The following is a 20,768-nucleotide window of genomic DNA, read 5'->3' on the forward strand; positions in this document are numbered from 1 at the left end:
CATTAAGTCCAAGTTAAGAAACATTACCCATGCTTTCCGGAAATAACACCACAAAACTCAATGGGGCTTATTCGCAAAGCATAGGATTGTATTGCTAAATACACCATTAAATAGCATTGCATGTTTTGCATTGTAACACAATTGTAGAATTACCATGGTTATAAAACAGTTAGTAAGAAAACTACCCTTAGAACTGTGCGACTGAAAACTTTTAGTCAGAAAACAGTTATGCGATATATAATGCTTGTAATCACAAAACAACCTTGAAGAACATGTTGGTTGCATCACATGCCGGGTTTGGCTACCTAAATCCTAACAACATTACTGGATTTAATCCTTATGTTTTAGGATTAAAAACAACGACTATAATACTGTCTCAATTCCACCAAAATTGTAAATAATATAGCTTGGAGTTGGTACAAAATGTTCACTTTTTGCATTTCTTGACCTCAGAAATGTCTTGACCTCAAATTTGCAATGAGACTATGTCATTTCTTTTTCTCTGTATCAAGGAAAAACAAGGGTATGTTTTTTCTTTCATCCCGATGTATTTCTTTCATTGGCTGAGACAATGCTCCCTCATGGCAAAAAAAGTTAATGGGTTTTTATTAGTTTGATTTTTGGCTACTTTAAGCACAGTTCTGCTTTAAAAACAGCAACCTGGACAGAACAAGTGACTGAAATTTGCAGAATTGTTTACAACTCTTTGGATGACAATGCTGCAGAATGCCTGAACTGCAGGATGAAGTCCATATGGACAATGCAGCAAAATGAGATTTCAGATGGTTTAAGTAATAAAATTGAATATATATATATTTAAAAACCTCTTGGTATGGGAAGACTAAGGGCCCATCCAAACTGGTTCTAAAATGTGTGCCACATTTTTACCTGGGGTGTCCAGATGACTGCATTCAGCACAAAGCAGGATCAGATTTACGTGCCTTTCCAAACCACTATGGCCGCTGTCTGGATTGCATCCTCAAAAGCAATTTTTTTCACAATATTTTTTTGCCTCAAAATTACCCCTAATGCCTAGGAAGTCCTTAGGGCAAACATGCCTCCACATTCCATTGAAGGTGTTTGGGGGCATTTAAGGGCATTTGGGGGCTATTTTTTGTTTTTTGCTAGTATGGGTGCAACCAAGTTCTCTGGTAAGATAATAAAACTAAACAGAGAGACATACAGCAAAACATAAGGTAGTGCAAAATTAACAAGAGTATGAGTGTATAAACCAAGGGTGGGTTATATATGGTGGGAGGGGGGTATATTTGCCCCTGTTCAACTTTGCATCCTACATAGTCCCTTGACCTTAAAATGTTATATTTCATTTTAGAAACGCGAATTGCATACTCAGATGCCTCCATAAGGTATGCTTCTTTATTAAAATAAGTTGTGTGCTTCCCCATAACTTTGAGCATAAAGCAGGTTTATACAAAACTGGAAACTGACTTCTGTCCACTGTCAGCTTTAAAGATTGGTGCCAACTGTGATGGCTCCCAGGAGGAAACTTGATTCTCAGTCCACTGATTGTGTGCTCGCCTGTTTATACAACCTTTTTATTGGGAGTAAGGAAGACCTTATCATAAAGGCCAGGCAAAGCAACCTGTTTCACCTGGCTTCCAGGAAGGAAAGATGGAGCCCCTTGGGCAATTCCCTCTCACAACGTTTTCTCCATCATATGGGGAAAGTGTTGCCCTCTCGAGGAAGCCAGCGCAAGATGAGATGCCTCCTATGTTGCCAGGGAAAGCACCTGGCAACACTTTTACCCCAGTTGGGAAGGTTGAGGGCAGAGCCACAGGAGACATCATCTGATGGCTGCAATGGGGCTCCATACTCAAAGTTGGCTCTAAGCATCTTAGGACGCTTGTTTGGAGCCATGTGGTGAGGTCGTATGTCTTATTGGGCATAGTGGAATCTGAGTATGCTTGCATGTGATTGCACTGTAAATCACAGCAAAGTGTAAATAGAGCAAAAATGTTTTTATTCAAGTTATAAAAGTTTCAGCTCAAATCCAGTGTTCTTGCAATGCTTCCAAGAAGGTTCGAATTGGGTGAGTCACCAGCTCAAAAGGAGTGAACTGTAGTGCTCCAGGGATCAAAGTCTTCTTGGAGGAACACATTTGGAAAAGCTAGGCAGTGAACTCAGTTATTCCCTATTGGGCAACTGTTTTTTTAAATTGGGCTATGATGAAGGATTGTTTTTTTTAAAAAAATAAAAGAACAGCATGAGAACAAAACCACGTCAAAGGCTTTGGAGTTGAATTTAATCCTCCCTATGGATTTTCTGTATAAGAACTGAATGAAAGTTCTTACCCTTAAGGTTGTTATCTGCTGCAAATGTGTTTACTCATAGTAATAACTCTTTATGAATCAAGTATTTTGTTTCTCCCAAGGGCTTTGGCTTGGCCTGTTCAGAATCTACCTTGGGTAGTCTGACAACTCAAAAGTTAAAGACACATGACCCCATGTTTCCATGCTTAAGATTCCTACAAGGCAGGGGTCCTCAAACTAAGGCCTGGGGGCCGGATGCGGCCCTCCAAGGTCATTTACCCGGCCCTCACTCAGGGTCAACCTAAGTCTGAAATGACTTGAAAGCACACATCAACAACAACAATCTAATCCCATCAGCCAAAAGTAGGCCCACACTTCCCATTGAAATACTAATAAGTTTATATTTGTTAAAAATGTTCTTCATTTTAATTATTGTATTGTTTTTAAGTGTTTTTTGCACTATACATAAGATATGTGCAGTGTGCATAGGAATTCATTCATTTTTTTTTTCAAATTATAATCCGGCCCTCCAACAGTTTGAGGGACTGTGACCTGGCCCTCTGTTTAGAAAGTTTGAGGACCCCTGCTACAAGGGCTGGTCCAATGTCAAGTATGGCTCTTCCACACAGCTGAATAAAATCCTACATTTTCTGCATTTATGGCAGGGTGGACTCAGATAACCTAGTTCAAAGCAGATATTGTCAATGTTCTGCCTTGATATTCTGGGTTATAACGGTAGTGTGGAAGGGGCCTTTGAGATCAAGATGATCAACTGGTAACTTTATTTCTTTGGCTCTTCGGTCTTTGCTTAATTAGCCTTCCTTTTAAAAATGATATTCTTAAAACCTCGTTAGAGATATCTTGAAAATAATATTACTCAGGATGCCTTGAGAATGCACAATGAAGGGAAGATGCAGGGACATGAAACATTAGGTGTCTACTCCCATTCCTTGAAAATTCAGAATTGCATCTTATATTCACCATGGGCCTTTTGCACTAGGGTTCCCTGATCTCTTTGTTTTCATCAGAATGACATTTAAAAAATATTCTTGGACATCCTCCCAACAGATGCTTACCTGGCACTGACCTTTATGTCTTTCCATATCCTGGTAAAGACTTAAAAATTTGCTTGGACATTTGAACGTATTTTGAAGCATGCTTTTGTTGTAGGATTTAAGGGTTTCTGCTCAATTTTTCATATCTACAGATTTGTCCAGCTGTTGCTTGTTTTTTTTATAGAGTTTTGGTGTTTTTGTTTTTACGGCTTTCAACTGTTAACCACAGAGGCAATCTTACACCAAGTGGTGACATATGAATGCAGCTGCTGTTGTTTTTATTGTTGTTATTTCAACAGCTCTAAAATGAGGAAAAACAGTGATTGAAAAACAGGAACCTGCTTTTGATTCACAGTTGCAAAAGGAAACTATCCCTGAATGGGAGCCTTAAAGCAGAAACGTATCAAACTGTTTCATTAAAATAAAATTACATCACAGTTAGGTCACCAGATTGAAAACTGAGGGTGTCTGCTGTCCCTTTAATGCAGTGGTTTTCAGCCTTCCTAATGCCGTGACCCCTTAATCCATTTCCTCATGTTGTGGTGATGTGACACCCAACCATATAATTATTTTTTGTTGCTATTTCATAACTGTAATTTTGCTACTGTTATATGAATCGTAATGTAAATATCTGATATGCAGGATGTATTTTCATTCACTGGACCAAATTCAGTACAAATACCCGATATGCCCAAATTTGATTACTGGTGGGGTTGGGGGGGGGGTGATTTTGTCATTTGGGAGTTGTAGTGGCTGGGATTTATAGTTCACATACAATCAAAGAGCATTCTTAACTCCACCAATGATGGAATTGAACCAAACTTGGCACACAGAACTCCCATGACCAACAGAAAGTACTGATAGCCTTTGGTGACCCCTTTGACACCCCCTCATGACCCCCCAGGGGTCCCGACCCCCAGGTTGAGAAATGCTGCTTTAATGATATTGTAAATGAAGGAATTTCAGCAGATATTCTTTGTCAAGAATGTGTCTGAAGTGTTGTTGTTTGAAATCTAGATATACCATTTCTAGCAGCAAACAGAAAAAGTAACTGCTAGAAAGGCAAATAAAGTGGATCCTAGAGCATACTCTCCATAGAAGCCAAGATGACTAATCTGATTGTCCTGTCATACCATGAGAGGGCATGACTCACTAGAAAAGATAATAATGCTTGACTAGTTAGAGAAAAAAGTAGGTAAAAAAGAAGACAAAGTATGTAATGGATGTCCTGAGTATGCAAGACCTAAGCAGGGCAGCTGAGGATAGTAGATCTCTCATTCATAGGGTCATCATAAGTCAAACTTGATGACCATTAACAACACCAAAATACTTTATTCTGTCACCTCACACCACTAAACACCAAACTATTGGATAAGATAGTTATTTGTATTTTTTTATATTATCATTTGAGCAATCATGCTATTCATTTGTTATCATGCATTGATTTGTTAACGTTACGCAATTGATGCAACTCTTTGTTGTTGTTGTTGTTCATTCGTTCAGTCATTTCTGACTCTTTGTGACCTCATGGACCAGCCCACGCTAGAGCTCCCTGCCGTCACCACCCCCAGCTCCTTCAAGTTCAATCCAGTCACTTCAAGGATGCCGTCCATCCATCTTGCCCTTGGTCGGCCCAACTCTTTGTACTATCTAACATGTTGAACTCAGTTGTCCCACTTCTTGTCATTCTTTCTGCTTAATAGGTTATTTGACATTAGTGGGAATGACTGGCATAGAAATCAATCAATCATTCAATCAATCAATCAATCAATCAATCAATCAGTTGTCATTCTGGGATGAATAATGGATGGATGGGTACATGGGTTATTAGACCAGCAGCTGCCAAAACTACAAGGGATGTTCTGTATCCACATGAACAAAGTGGTCCATCCAAACAAACAGCAGGGGAGCACATACTTTGTATGTGAAAGGCATTAGGTTTAATTTGAAGCATTTCTAGTTAGAACTCAGAATTACTCCTTTCAGAAATCCATGAAATGTTGGTAGGCAATATTGCAATGGATCATATTTTGATGCTGTGGTACATCCCCTCTGGGTTTTAGTCTGAATGTTCCCCAAAATCTGCTTAGAGCCCTTCCACACAGCCTTATATCCCAGAATGTCAAGGCAAAAAATCCCACAATATCTACTTTGAACTGGGTTATTTGAGTCCACACTCAGATAATATGGGATTTCCTGCCTTGATAATCTGGGATATAGGGCTGTGTGGAAAGGTCCTCAGAGTTCAGTGGCAAGGAAGCCTCCAGATACCATTACAGTAATAGCAAAAAGGAACTGAGGTCTGACTAGTTGGAAGGCAGCTTCTTATTTTCCACATCAAGGGTCATTTGTTATGACCATAAACAAAGCATCATTGGTGGCCTTTTAAGCAGATTGAAATTCAATTTTATTCAAAGGAGAAAAGATAATTACTGGCCTCTTTGAATTTCCATCACAACATATTAATTGATCACTTCCACTTCATCAAATCACTCTGCTCTCTTTGAATAAAAGGATGTAAACTTCGCTTTTAATTAGCCCTTTAGTGTATTCATCCTGTGCTTCAAATTAAAATGTGATTTTGTACTCTGTGATCCTAAAAGCAAATGAAAGACTGGTTGTATTTTTGTTGTTTGTAAGGCTGGATCTACGCTGCCATAGAATCCAGTTTCCGAATGTAGATTAACTGCATTAAACTGGATTATATGAGTCTACATTGCCACATAATCCAGTCCAATGCAGTTTTATAGTAATGCACTGTAACACACTAGCCCTTCTGCCTTTGTTCTCATCTATATTTCATCTTCCGAATAATTTCCTTCGAGAGATCATTATCCAACCAAACAAATAGATAGCATTTCTATGTAATACCCACCAGCCATAAAAAGCCATTGAGCAAATATCTTTTAAGGTGTATCTACACTGTAGAATGAATGCGGTTTGACACCACGTTAACGGCTATGGAAAGTATGGAATCCTGGGAGCTGTGGCTTTGTGAGGCACCAGTATTCTGACAGAGAAGGCTAAAGACCTTATAAAACTACAACTCCCAAGATTCCATAGCATTGGACTATATTGGTTAAAATGGTATCAAACAGAACTCATTCCATGTATTGTCGAAGGCTTTCATGGCCGGAATCACTGGGTTGTTGTAGGTTTTTTCGGGCTATATGGCCATGGTCTAGAGGCATTCTCTCCTGACGTTTCACCTACATCTATGGCAAGCATCCTCAGAGGTAGTGAGGTCTGCCTACCTCTGAGGATGCTTGCCATAGATGCAGGCGAAACGTCAGGAGAGAATGCCTCTAGACCATGGCCATATAGCCCGAAAAAACCTACAACAACCCAGAATTCATTCTACATTGTAAATGCATTCCTAGACACAAACGGCCATTAAATACTTATTTTTAACCTAGAGATTCCTCTATCTACACCTGATACAGCACAATATGCCCCGTGTGATATTCTTACAGGTATATTTTAACCACTGCCCTGCTTTTAATTCCTCCCAAAAGAAAGCACTTTAAGTCCCATTGCCATCAAAACTATGAGAATCCAAAGCTCTTCCATTCTGGCTGAATTGTGCATTGTCTATCGAAAGTACGAATCTCGCTAATGGATAAACAAGAGCCACAGTGAGGTGGTGATAACTCTTTGCTGACTTACAATAGTCTGTTTTAAACAGAATCAGCCAGATCTTTTAGACCAGAAGATAAAAACTCATATAAGGGCATTAGATTTTTTTAAAATAGCTTAATTTTTTGGGAGGGGGAGGGGTCTTATTTGTTTGTTTGAAGTAGAAAATAAACCCCAGAAGAGTACTGTTCCAGATGTCTGCATGCTTGAAAAAAGACATTAATTACAAAACAGGAAAATCCAGGCTTTAAGGCTATTTCATATGTTGTGATGCTTTGACCGTCTAACAAAATGGGTGTTAACTGAAATCTGAATACACACACTCATATAGATCCTGAGGACTAGCCAATAGATACAGATGACTAGAGGAGAACAGAAGAGAAGGAATCCAATGAATCCTCATATATTGTTCAGCTTATGCCAAAGATGGCCAGAATGAAAATCTCTGCACTGTATCAGATGTGATCCCTTAAGGTCTCAGGCAGAGGTCATTTTTTCCCAACATCACTGAATTCAGCAAAATTTATATCTAGGTCAATGGTTTGAAATGCAATGTTATAAGTAGCAGACTTTCCTTGGTTCCCAAGGAAATGGATCCAACCCAATTTCTTTTTTAAGAAAATTGGTGGATGGAGATTTATCTGGGTTGTTGTAGGCTTTTCGAGCTATATGGCCATGTTCTAGAGGCATTCTCTCCTGACGTTTCGCCTCCATCTATGGCAAGCATCCTCAGAGGTTATGAGGTTTATCTGCCCAGTCTAAGAGAGTAGTAAAGGAGAGTCAAAGTGGTAACAGAAAGTAATTCTGTTTCTTTAAGTGAAATGATCATAGGCATCCTATTGTTAAAATTGGAGGGAATGTTCATAATGATTTCAGTCAGGGGCAGGTGGATGGGGAATTGCTCCTATCCCAAAATGAGAGTTTTGTTGTTCCAAGCGATTTTCCCCCTAAATTTAAACATTGTTGAGAGGGAATTGAAGACACCTGAAGCTAGCCAGGTAGCTTCTAATATTGATGCTGTGCTTTCACAGCAACTTATAGGCCCACTATTGCTCTAGATCGGGACTTCTTAAACATTTCCACTCGGGGCCTCTTTTGGCTCAATAATTTTTTATGTGACCCCAGGTATAAAGGTATATAAAAGAGGTATAAAATAATGCATTTCTTTATAACAAATCAGTGTTTGCAAGGCTTGTTAACCAGGATGATTTTCCTTTTTATGAAGTACAACTGAAGTATCTTCTGCAGAGACAGTTGTAAACACCGCACCACAGATTTGAGTAAATGTCTCAAACAGTTACTTGGGACATTATCCCACATTGCTACCTCCCATTTCTAGACATTTGAAATCAGAGTTAATGATGTATTACAGCACCCTTCCCATGCCGCAGAGGAACTTCCCATCATAAATCATTAGGAAAGTGTGTCAGAAGTCACACAAAATGGGGGTGGGGTGGGGAGGGGAGAGAGAGAGTGGACAGAGATTGTCTTCTCAACTCAGAAATCGGTAAACAGCTGGAGAAAATAAGGAAAACATGTGGGATGGGATTTGTCAAATTTTCCCATGTTGAATCACTTCAGTAACATAAAGTAAGGGGCATTCCCATAGATGGTACCCTACTAAGCATGGACATTTCTCTCCCAAAATCCTGCTTCATGAGCCTGACATGATAATTTTTAAAATTATTTTAATCATTCGAAATACCAACACTTCAAAATATCTTTGTTTTTCCTGTCATTTGTCCTTCTTGGTACAAAGCCTTTGATAAGGTCAATCATAAATTTCTATTAAATGTATGTCAACAGTTGAATATGGGGGAAAACTTTTGTAAAACATTGCAGCAACTATATAGTAACTGCAAGGCAAGAGTAAGGGTTAACGACAGAAGGACAGGAGAGATACCCATTTTAAATGGTACAAAACAAGGATGTCCATTATCCCCCACTTTATTTGTAATAGCGATAGAAATACTAGCTGAAAGTATTAGGAATAGCACCAAGTGGACAGGATATAAAATAGAAAAGGAGGGAGGGGAAAAGGAAGAAATAAAGCTGAATCTCTTTGCTGATGATGCAATGATTATTACAAATCAACCATTAATCATGATAAAAGATATGATAAAAAAAATTAGAAGAGTTTAAGAATATATCTGGATTATTTGTTAACATCAAAAAGTCAGAGATACTATGGATTAACACCCCACCAAAAGAACAATTGGAGATTAGGAAAATATCAGGATTAAAATTAGGATCAAAGAAGCTAAAATATTTAGGAATATGGGTATACAAAAATCCAAAGAGTATAGTTAAGGGGAATTACAAACAAAAGTGGAAAGTAATAGAGAAGCAACTTAAGAACTGGGAAGGGAAAACATTAACAAGAGTGGACAGAATAAGGGCATTGAAAATGTTCATAATACCGAAATTATTATATTTACTCCAAACCTTACCAAACACAGTAGAGAGGAAAACATTAAAGACATGGGACAGAAGAATAAGAATATGGGCAGTTGGCGGGAAAAGACCCAGAATAAGGGATAAATGGTTAAATGCAAAAGAAGAAGAGGGAGGCTGGGGGATCCCAAGTCTGGAAGTTTATCATGATGCATTTCAAATCCAAAGATTGCTGGAAATACAGTATACGGAAAAAAAATGGGTAAATATGGAGAAGATAATAAATAATATTAAAGGAAAAGAAATAATATTTAGGGAATGGAAGAGGAGAGAGGAAACAGAACTTAAGGAACCCTTTAAAGGAACAGTAAAAGTGTGGAAAAAAAGAAAGAAGAAGTTAAATCCAGGTAATGAGAATAAGATGGCAACTATATGGCAAATGAATAATGATGAAATGATAGGCAGAACATTGAGACTGATTGAAAGCAGAGGGAAAAGGTTAGTAGAGGATCTATATACAGAGGATGGAAACCCCGTAGAACAAAAAGAAATTCAGAATTGGATAGGGTCAGGGAATTGGATTCAAGGCTGGGCTATAAGACAGGAAATTTTTAGACGGAGGGGGAAAATTAGAGAACAGGATAGTCCATTTGAGAAGGTGATTAGGAAATGTTTGAGAGGGGAGAAGAAAGTGGCAGGAGATCTGTACGACCAAATTATAACAGTAAAAGAAGAAATAATAGAGGAAATTTTCCAAACATGGAGATTGGATATGGAAATTGAGAGGGAAGACATCCAAAGGGAAATAAGTAATATAGCAAAAGAAAAGTATAATGTATTAAGGGAAGCAAGAAGAAAAATGTTACAAAAATGGTACAGAACTCCTGCACAACTTTCACGCTTTGTACCAGGGATAACAAAGAGGGGTGTTTAATCATATGATATGGGAATGTGATCAAGTGCAAGAATACTGGAAAAGGATTGAAGGGGAAATCAATAGAATGTTAAACTTACAAATAGTAATAATTAATAGAAATATATTACATGCACGAATAGCAGGAGTGAAGAATATACAAAAGGAAAAAATGGTTGACAAATTAATCGCTTGTGCACAAATTGTTTTAGTGAGGGGTTGGAAAGACAAAACAAAATGGACACTGATTAATTGGTATAACTATATAGTTAATATGTTAAATGTGGAAATAACAAATTGCAAATGGAATAATATAGATAAAATTGAAAAGGTTACAATAATTAAGAGGATGTGGGAACCAGTTAGGAATTATTTAGAGAATGTGTTAGGATGTGGAGCAGAAAAATTAAGACTGAGACTGATATTTCAAATGTAACTTCTGTAGTTTGATGTATAAATGGCATGTACAAGGAGGGGAGGGTGGGAGTGGGAAAAACCAATAAAACAATTTAAAAAATTGTCCTTCTTGGTTTTTGAATTTGCAATACTGCTAGCTTTAGTTTTGGACTTTTATGATGGAGAGTTCTGAGATTGGGAGGAAAGCTCAGAATCCCCAGAGGATTTTTACCAAGGTTTTCTTTTCAAAAAATAAAGTGGAGTGGGTTGGAATTGCACTCGCTCATGTGATAAATCTGAAAATAGATGATATTGGGAGAAAAGGCAAGAAAGAAGAACATGTCCAACTCCCTGCTTCTTGGCAGGGGGTTGGACTGGATGGCCCACGAGGTCTCTTCAAACTCTATGAGTCTATGATTCTATGAGATAATGAATGACAAATGGAAAAATGTGATTTCTGATGCTACAGGGCTGAATGTCATAGTAATATGACACTCCACCTCATACACATGGGATAACATTTTAGGAGTTTCAGTAGGTTTCACTCACCACTTGGCTCTTCTTTAAAAAGACATGTAAATTAGTGAGAACTTTGTCAAGAGTGAATCAGCTATATAGCTAGGATGGAACTCAGGGCTTTTCCAGGGCCAGACTAGGGGAAGGGTAGAGAACAGTTGCCCACATTAGAGAGCAAAGGACAAACTTTGTATTGTCTTGCTTTAGTTATCTCTGCCTTTTCCCAAAGCTGATATTTTGACTCTGGATGTTCAATCCAGTCCCAGAGGAGCAGATGAAGAACTAGTAGTTATAAGGAACACAAAGAAAGAGGCAGTAGGCCAAATGAACCTTAGGGGATCTTAGAGCCATGTAGCTCATATTGTCTGGAGTCCTGCTTAGTCCCAATTAGAGTAGCTTTCTTAAATTAATTGTTGATTGGTGAGCCAACACATAGATAAATCTAATTAATTCAGTGGCTCTACCCTAGTTGGGATAAGAAATAGGATTTAAGCCAATGTCTGTTCACACTGAGTTCCACAATAAAGAGGCAGGCAGATTGGCAATTGAGAGTCCAAAAGCAGATATTATATAGCCAAGGCACATCAGGCTATGCATGTTTTCTGGATAAAGTTAAATAAAAATACAGTAGTTAGCTTTGGAGGACTTGATGTTCCTGGCTATGGCAGAATGTCATGAAAGCCATGCTTCTGAAGAACAATTAGGTAGACATTTCTAGACCAAAAGGGTACCATGAAGGCATACATAAAGAGATGCTTTATCTACCATAAGCTAATGACTCTTCAGGATGAATTCAAAGATCTTGTCGAAGGCTTTCATGACTGGAATCGCTGGGTTGTTGTAGGTTTTCTAGAACATGGCCATATAGCCCGAAAAACCTACAAAACCCAATTCAAAGGTCACTTGATCGTCGAAATGACTTAGGAGGGTTTGGAAAAGCATTTACATTTATCCAGAGTTGCCTTACTTGTCACCTTGAAGGAGAGCAACTTATCAACACTGTTTAATTTAACCTAATTAAAGCAGAGAACACCCAGGTTATGAACGTCAGTCACTATAAAGACAGATAATAGCTTGCAGACATCCTTTGGGATTCATTTGCTCCTACGCACTGCCAGATTCTTGCAGAGGCAGCCTTTCCTCAAATAAAATATATATTGGACAAGAGGCTTAGATGATGTTTTGTCAGTCATCATGGGTGAGCACAATCATTTTGCAGAGGCCTTGACATTCACTGGTCTAGTGATTGCCTCTTAGTTTAAGGTACAAAATGAGAGCAGAACATTGTTTGAATCCTTTCATTTATGTTATTACAGTAGGCCTATTGTACCAATTGTTGAAGGAGAGGATGACTTGTAGGTGAATTCTATTTATTTAATTTGTTTATTCTATTTGAGAGCAACACTAAAATTCAGGCCCATTACTCCATTTTATTTGTTTTCTATTTTATGCTGCCTTTCTCGCAAAGTGGAACCAAAAGCAGCTCACAGATAAAATGAGTTGACACGATACAACCTCAAAAAACAACAACAGCAACAACAACAAACTCAAGCAAGTAGCCATTTCAGGTAGCACATTTAATCATGAAATGGTAATTCATTGTCTTTTAAAATAAATGTAATTTACTTCCTTTTCTGAAAATAATATTAAGTATCAGACTAGGGAAAGCATGGGAAATTAATATCAGCAGTTGCTGCAGTATCAGTAATAATTCAAGGGATTTTGCACCTTGACTTTATGAGGTGGGTAGTCAGCAAAATGTTCAGGCAGCAAAATGTCACAGGTCAATCTGTTCTTTGGGGTACAGTGCTGACCATTGTGCTATATTACCTAGTTAGTTGCATAACTTAGCTATATATCACATAGTCTTATAGCCCATCTCTGACTTCCTCTACCTACTGGTTCTTACGAGTCCTATGCAGGGGCGGCTCAACCCATTATGCAAAGTAAGCATTTGCAGTATAGTTGATTTTGCCCAGGGGCACTCTTGAGGGGCTCTTGGGGGAAAATAGACCTTGACATATGCAAGTTGTAGTTACTGGGATGTATAGTTCACCTCCAATCAAACAGCATTCTGAACTCCACCAATGATGGAATTGAACAAAATATGGCACACAGAACTCCCACAATAAACAGAAAATATATATCAGTGATTGATTGGGGGGGGGGGCAAAATACTGTTTGCTTACCGTTGAAAATTACCTAGGGCCACCTCTGGTCCTATGACATGACACAAGCTCTGTTTCGTGGGTAACTGACAGACACCCACAGGCAAAGGATAGTCTGTGAGTACCTTTCCTAAAATGGGTAAAAATTGATGTCATTCATCTTTAATTTCTCCACCCATGGGAAAGGGATGGATTTTTTTGGCATACGATGGTATACTTATCTGTGTTTTCTCGGGTTCATTTGGAGGGTTATCTTTTTCTACCACTCGATTCTCCTTTGCTGAAACAGCCGGCATTGTCTCCTGGTGGCAGGTGGCAAATGACTGTCATTAAACCAATTAATGGGTTGCTGTGAGTTTTCCGGCTGCATGCCCATGTTCCAGTAGCATTCTGGAGAGAATGCTACTGGAACATGGCCATTCAGCCCAAAAAACTCACAGCAACCCAGTGATTCCGGCCATAAAAGCCTTCAACAATACATTAAATCAATTAATGTTTTCTGCTTTACCTATATTGTTTTATTATTTTCTTTAAAAATTGGAACTACGTGCTCCGGAGGATAGAAAAAGTATTTTTGGGTTCTTTTACTGGCACAAACAAGTAAAATTATGTAGCTAAGCAAGATCCACCCACTTTTAAAAAATGACAGTGACAGTGATGTAGAGGAACATTGGACTGATTGGGAGGAGTCATCCATCAGCCATGTGATAAGTCAAATATGCATTCTTATATTTGATATGGAAAGGAGAAAAGTGAGTGCAATGGGATATGTGTCCGGTATATATCCTGCCCTCATCTAGCCTTCTTTAACCATAAGTTGCCTACCTAATAGGAGTTTTCTCCAGTTTTTGTAATAAGGTCTTATGTCACATCTCTTGGCTCACCCATCCATAACCTACTTTAACAGGTTGGAGCCTCACTGGAAAATGTAGATCTACTTAGCTGGAGATCAGGGAGCTATAGGATGACATTCCCTCCTTCAGTCGGTTGTGAAGTTGTGATAAGAAATTGTGATGAGGTCCTTCTTCTGATTATTGCATCCTTGCTTGCTAGTAGGAAGGAGTGAAACATTATGTTCCTGTGCCCTGACTGCCAGAAGAACAAGCCTCCATCTCTTGTGTGTGACTGTTGCATTGACAATTGTAGCAACAGTGCCACAATTATGATCACAGAGAGGTAGTGAATATGGAGCTGTTATGAATCTGCAACTTTAGGGGAGGAATCCATAAATGTAATACAGAATGTTGGCCATTATAAATAATGAAATCATAAATAGGAGAATAGTCAGGAAACATGACTTCAACTACTTGTGTGCTTCGCTTTTTTACTCAACAAACACTCAACAGTCATTGGGTTGTTGTAAGTTTTTTGGGCTATATGACCATGTTCTAGAAGCATTCTCTCCTGACATTTCAGACCTCACAACCTCTGAGGATACCTGCCATAGATGCAGGCGAAATGTCAGGGGAGAATGCTTCTAACCCATGACCATATAGCCCGAAAAACCTACAACAACCCAATGACTGTTGAGTGTTGAGTAAAAAAGCGAAGCACACAAGTAGTTGAAGTGAGACCACTTTCCTTATGCAACGGACACTGGAACCAAGAAGGAGATGAGGTCAGTTTTTACAGTAAAGGAGAAGCAGATGAGAACATCTTGAATTTGTTTTGGCATCGTTAGACTATTGAGATGGATTTTAACAGCTGCCCAAACATTTACATTCAATCAGTCTCTTAATTGTTTTAATTTAAGGTGACTGGCAAGATAATCCTACCTACAAAGCGAGGGGAAACCAGTTTTAAACAGAATGAGATTTCAAATGGATTTGCAAAACAGTGAAGCACAACACAGATCTGTATCACCCTACGTAAAATGTGAAAAGGCAATTTTAACAACCGTGAAACAGGAGACTAATTACGTGCCAGGTGTTCCATTGTACACAGTGAGGGACTGAACTTTTGACATGGTATTTTCATGTCAAAAATAGCGAATGCCCTCATGTTGGAAAATTTCATAAAGAGCTATGGTTACTCCTTTTCATAAAAGTATTCAAGTCCAGTTGCTGAATTTGTTGATAAACTGTCTATGCACTGGAAGAAGAATACTACTAATAAGGAATAGTTTGGTCTGCTTTAAATGTATTTCTATCTTAGATTTTAAAGAGTGTTCAATTAGGTCAAGACATGTGAAACAGCAGAAATTGACTTGGCCATATTGTAGTGTCTTTATGGAGAGCTGATGGAGTGTAATGGTTGGGTACTGGACTACAAGTCTGGAGACCAGGGTCTGAGTCCCCGTTTGGCCCACGGGGTGACTTTGAGTAAATTATACACTCTCAGATCCCTTCTACACTGCCTTATAATCCAGATTATCAAACCAGATAATACACATTATCTGCTTTGAACTGGATTATATGAGTCTACACTGCCATATAATCCAGTATAATCCATATAATCTGTATTATAGATGGTAATGTAGAAGGGTCCTGAGTCTGAGAAAACTGTTTGAAAGCACACCATAAGTTGGAAATAACAAGTACTTCTGTTGTCTAAAATGCAAAAAATGTCTTTACTTTCTATATTATTGGGGAAAAAATTAAGTTGGAATACAATTCAGAAAATTGCACTCTGTCCCCCTAAATTTAACTGGAACAATTTCAGCTCTGCAGAGGAGCACTTGTAGTGCCTCAAGGGCCCCATTTATACTCCCCTATATTGCAGCTTGAACTGCATTATATGGTCAGTGTAGACTCATATAATGAAGGCTGAACTGTACTAAACTGAATGATATGAATCTACAGTGCTATATAATCCAATTCAACCTGCATTAAAATGGCAGTGTTGATGGGGCCTGAGTGTGCCCTTAGATATGTGCATGCTGCTCCCGGTGTAAATACTAGTGAGTTGTGTGGGTTTACAAAATACATCTGGGAGAATGGAGTCTATGGTTGCAGTTGGAATGTCAAGTCTTAATTGAATAAGATTTCAATTGTGAAAAAAAGCCAAGCTAGCTTCTCATACCATGAGCATCCATCACTTCTGCATGTCATTAAAGATAAAGATCAGTACAAAAAAGTCTTAAAATTAGTATTAAGTGATCCACACATGTTAAATCTCTACTAGCCTAGACCCAGCAGGAGATATCCATATGTAGGAATCTACTTAGGAATCTTTCTCTTCTACTGAAGTGAGCAGGAAGAGTGAGCAGGAAGTTCTTGATCCATGAGTGCATTAAAGTCCCTTGACCACAATGAACTCACCACAAATGTTTATGGTTTATTGAATGTATATCCAGACTTTTTCCTAGAGTGGAATCCAGGCAGTCTGCACTAATTGAAAACAGGATTAAGTTCACATCTTGTTTTACAAAAGTTAAATAAAGCCTTATGATGACCTTATGTCAAACCAGTCACAGTGTTTTGTTTAGCAAGATTGGTTCAGATGAGGCTTGCCACTGCCCTCCTCTAAGCCTGTCAACCTCATCAAACAGGGCTAAAATCATTGGCATGCACCGATCTAGCCCTGGTCACCCATGGAGCCGACTGGCTCCCATCAGATGATGTTGTACTGGCTCTGTGAATGAAGGAGGGTGGAACCAGCATGCTGGCATGGTGAAACAAGAGACCTCCTGTGTTGCCATTGACTTTAATGGAAGAAAGCTGAGCACTCCACATACGCACCATGCTTTCCCCCATCGGATCAGCTGCTGGAGGAGCCCAGCAATGCGAGGCATGGGGCAGTGGCTTCCACATGCCCCATGGCAAAGCGGAATGACATGGGACACTTTTGGTGGCCATGTGACAAGGTCATGAGAATGTGTGACATGCCCAAGATCACCCAGGGGTTCCCATGGCTGAGCGTGGAAACCCACTGGGTGGAGTTTAAAACTCAAAGGCCCATTCCCTTCCCTGCATATCCCCTGCCCTTTGTCCCTTACCTAACCTCATCCTACCCCATTTGCGCACATATCCAAGTACACATCCCAACCCCCCTCCCCTGACCCCCCACCTCCCCCCTCCCATCCCACCCTACCCTTCGCCTCCCTTTTTTATATATGTATTAAAATCTGCAATAAAGATATATTTAAAAAAAACCTCAAAGGCCCATCTAAATAAAAAGGTCTTTATCTGACAGTTAAACGAATGAATGAAACTTTATTTATACCCCGCCACCATCTCGCCAAAGGGACTTGGAGTGGCTTACAAAAGCACTTAATTGTGCAAACATATAATACAAATATAAAGCAAACTAACACAACAACAGGAAAACAACAAAAATACATAAACAAATTACATTAAAAAAATCCCGCCAAACTATTTAAAAGACTCAATACAGCAGTGGCTTTGAATATAAAAATAAACTATAGGTAACATTAATCCTGTAAAGTGCTAGGTGAAAAAAATCACCAGGCACTCAAGAATGCCAGATGGAGTCCTAAACATGGCCAAAGGCCTGGGAGCAGCTACATAGAAGGCTTTTTCCTTTACTCACTGAATATGCCTGTGTATGTGGTGAGATGACATGGTCTTTTAGATAGTTGGGATGCAAGCTATACAGGGCTTTAAAAATCAAAACCAGCATTTTGAATTCTACCTTAAAATGAACAGGTAGCCATTGAGGCTATTTCAATAGAGGAGTTATTAACAATCCAAAACCTGGTCAATGCCTGTGTCCAAACTTGGTCAAAAGTCTGGCTGCTATAGCATTTTGTACCTGTCTCAAGTTTTCTAAACAGTTTCCTAAGATGTAGAGTGCATTATAGTAGTAATGCAGAGCACATTATGTAATCAAGGCATGAGTCTTCATACACGAATCAGATATCTCATGAAATGAATACAGCTGGGACACCAATTTAAGCTGGCCACAACCGAAATACAAGCATCCAGGCTCAAATCTGAGTCCAGGAGTCCAATTGAATGGGTAATAAGACTAATCTTCAAGTATAGCTTCAATCCGATTTAGGACATCAACCATTAAATAAGAGATTAAGACTATCACAAGAGAGCAATAGATAGGCTCAAAGTAATACTGAATGCTATAGATATCGCAATGGTGCTTCTGAATTTCATGTATCTCTCAGTTCCCCCATCAATGTTTTGTAGCCTATTTTAGTTAATTCTTGAAAGCTTTCTCCTTTTATGTCCATTTTAAAAAGTTAATAATGGAAAAAGTGACACAAGCTGTCTAGTCACCTAAGAATGATTATGTTAAATTTACCATATTTAAAGCAAGCACAGCTATAAATAGGGCAGGGCATAGCAAAGAAACTCAAATACTACTTCAACTGGTGCCCACTGAGGATCCAAACAACAGCAAAAGGGGATTTTTTTTTGTAAGCAGAGAAAAACCCGAAAAGCTATTTGTAGAGAAATGTTGAGGGTCATGCCAGAGAAAGGAAAAGGCATCTATTCTAGCATTTCCGTGGAGTTCAGAATTCCAGTCCAAAGTTCCAAATCTGAATGGTTGGATCTAGAACGGATGGGCTCTCGCATATACAAAGGGTGACATTTCATGGTAGAGAAAGCTGGGCATGACCTTTCAAATGTCAAGCCTAATACATATTAAACATGCTTTCCGTATTGTGATTGGAAAGAGATGTGGGACTCTGAACTGGTTTTCATTCCGAGTACACAAAAACAAAATGCAAGTCTTTTAAGTGCTTCAGAAACCACTGGAGGAAAAAGAGGCCCTTTTCTTCCTTCCATCCATCCATCCCTATGTGATGAAAGGTGGAAAACTATTTGGGAGAATGTTCCAAGTACTTTAGTTGATTCATATTTTTAACATTTCATTTTTAAGACATGAGGGAGAAGTTGATGCATTATATACCTTCACAGCTCATTATTTATATATTGATAACCAAATGAAATTGAAATAGTCTGGGCACTTCAAACGACAGAAAATGACAGATGCTGAGTAAATAGATTATGAGGCTGTCCATTGTAGCTGTGATTCCAAGAAAATGTCAGAACTGAAGGTGAGTGGAATCAGATGAATACTGATAATCGACTATTTTCCCCGCTTGCTTTGTGGAGTGCCAAAGTCTGAGGATATTGGCAGTTAAATTGTGGTTGATGACATGAGACAGTCTGATCGGGAGAGAATGAACTGGGGTGAAAAGATGATTGATGGGAGATTTTTTTTAATGTAAAAAAGGCATTGGTAAAATCTTAACAGAAGCTCAGGTTTTCCTGTATTCTTTGAACAGTGGATGAGACATGATGACAGAGGGGAAAGATAGTTGACCCAAATAGTTAATGAGATTCTAATGATTATAGAGTGAAAGTTGCAGTTGTTGTCACTCTATCCTTATGTGGACTACAATTTCCATCACTCTTCCCCACTAGCTATCTAAGAGTGATTGCAGTTGCAGTCCAAGAACAACTGAAGAGCCACCAGTTGCTTACAACCCTCATAACAGAGAGGAGATGTTGTGGAGAACCTTCTTGCACAATGAAGACTGATATCAACGAGTCTAGGGAGCTAGTACAGTTGTTCTCAACCTGTGGGTCCCCAGATGTTTTTACCCTCAACTCCCAGAAATCTTAACAGCTGGTAAATTGGTTTGGATTTCTGGGAGTTATAGACCAAAAACCCCATAACAGAGAGGAGATGTTGTGGAGAACCTTTTTGCACAATGAAGACTGATATCAATGAGTCTAGGGAGCTAGTACAGTGGTTCTCAACCTGTGGGTCCCCAGATGTTTTTACCCTCAACTCCCAGAAATCTTAACAGCTGGTAAATTGGTTTGGATTTCTGGGAGTTATAGACCAAAACCCCCATAACAGAGAGGAGATTTTCTGGAGAACCTTCTTGCAGAATGAAGACTGATAGCAATGAGTCCAAGAGCTAGGCCAGTGGTCCTCAACCTATGGGTCCCCAGATGTTTTGACCCTCAACTCCCAGAAATCCTAACAGCTGGTAAACTGGTTTGGATTTCTGGGAGTTGTAGGCTAAAACACCTGGGACCCACAGGTTGAGAACCACTGGGCTACTAGGTTAGAGCAGGCATGGGCAAACTTCTTCCCTCCAGGTGTTTTGGACTTCAACTCCCAGAAATCCCAGCCAGCTTAGTTGTTGTTAGGAATTGTGGGAGTTGAAATCCAAAGCACCTGGAGGGCAAAAGTTGACCCATGCCTGGGTTAGAGAAATCTTCAGTAAGCAAAGAGGAATGGAGGTATCTCTGAGCAGGTCTGATCCCAGCAACACTGCATCAAAGAAAGGAGAAAACCCAGTATTGGCTTTCTTCCAGCAGACGTTGGCTGAAGCGCCAAAAATCTGTAAGATGAATGGATGCAGTTCAGAGTTGAAAAATGTATTAATGAAAAGGCTTGGACAGCATTATGGCTCTGCCTTCTCAAATGTTTAAAAATTATATATATGCAAAATGTGCAAGACATAAACATCCAGAGATAAATA

The 20,768-nt window shown here is 39.0% G+C and overlaps 1 protein-coding gene across 2 annotated transcripts in view; it reads left to right on the forward strand.

The window, feature by feature from the left end:
• PDE1A (phosphodiesterase 1A) overlaps positions 1 to 20,768 on the forward strand; it is a 179,240-nt gene that overhangs the window by 57,221 nt on the left and 101,251 nt on the right. The window lies entirely within an intron of this gene.

This window comes from Anolis sagrei, chromosome 1, assembly GCF_037176765.1.
Source record: "Anolis sagrei isolate rAnoSag1 chromosome 1, rAnoSag1.mat, whole genome shotgun sequence".
Classification (NCBI taxonomy): Eukaryota; Metazoa; Chordata; class Lepidosauria; order Squamata; family Dactyloidae; genus Anolis; species Anolis sagrei.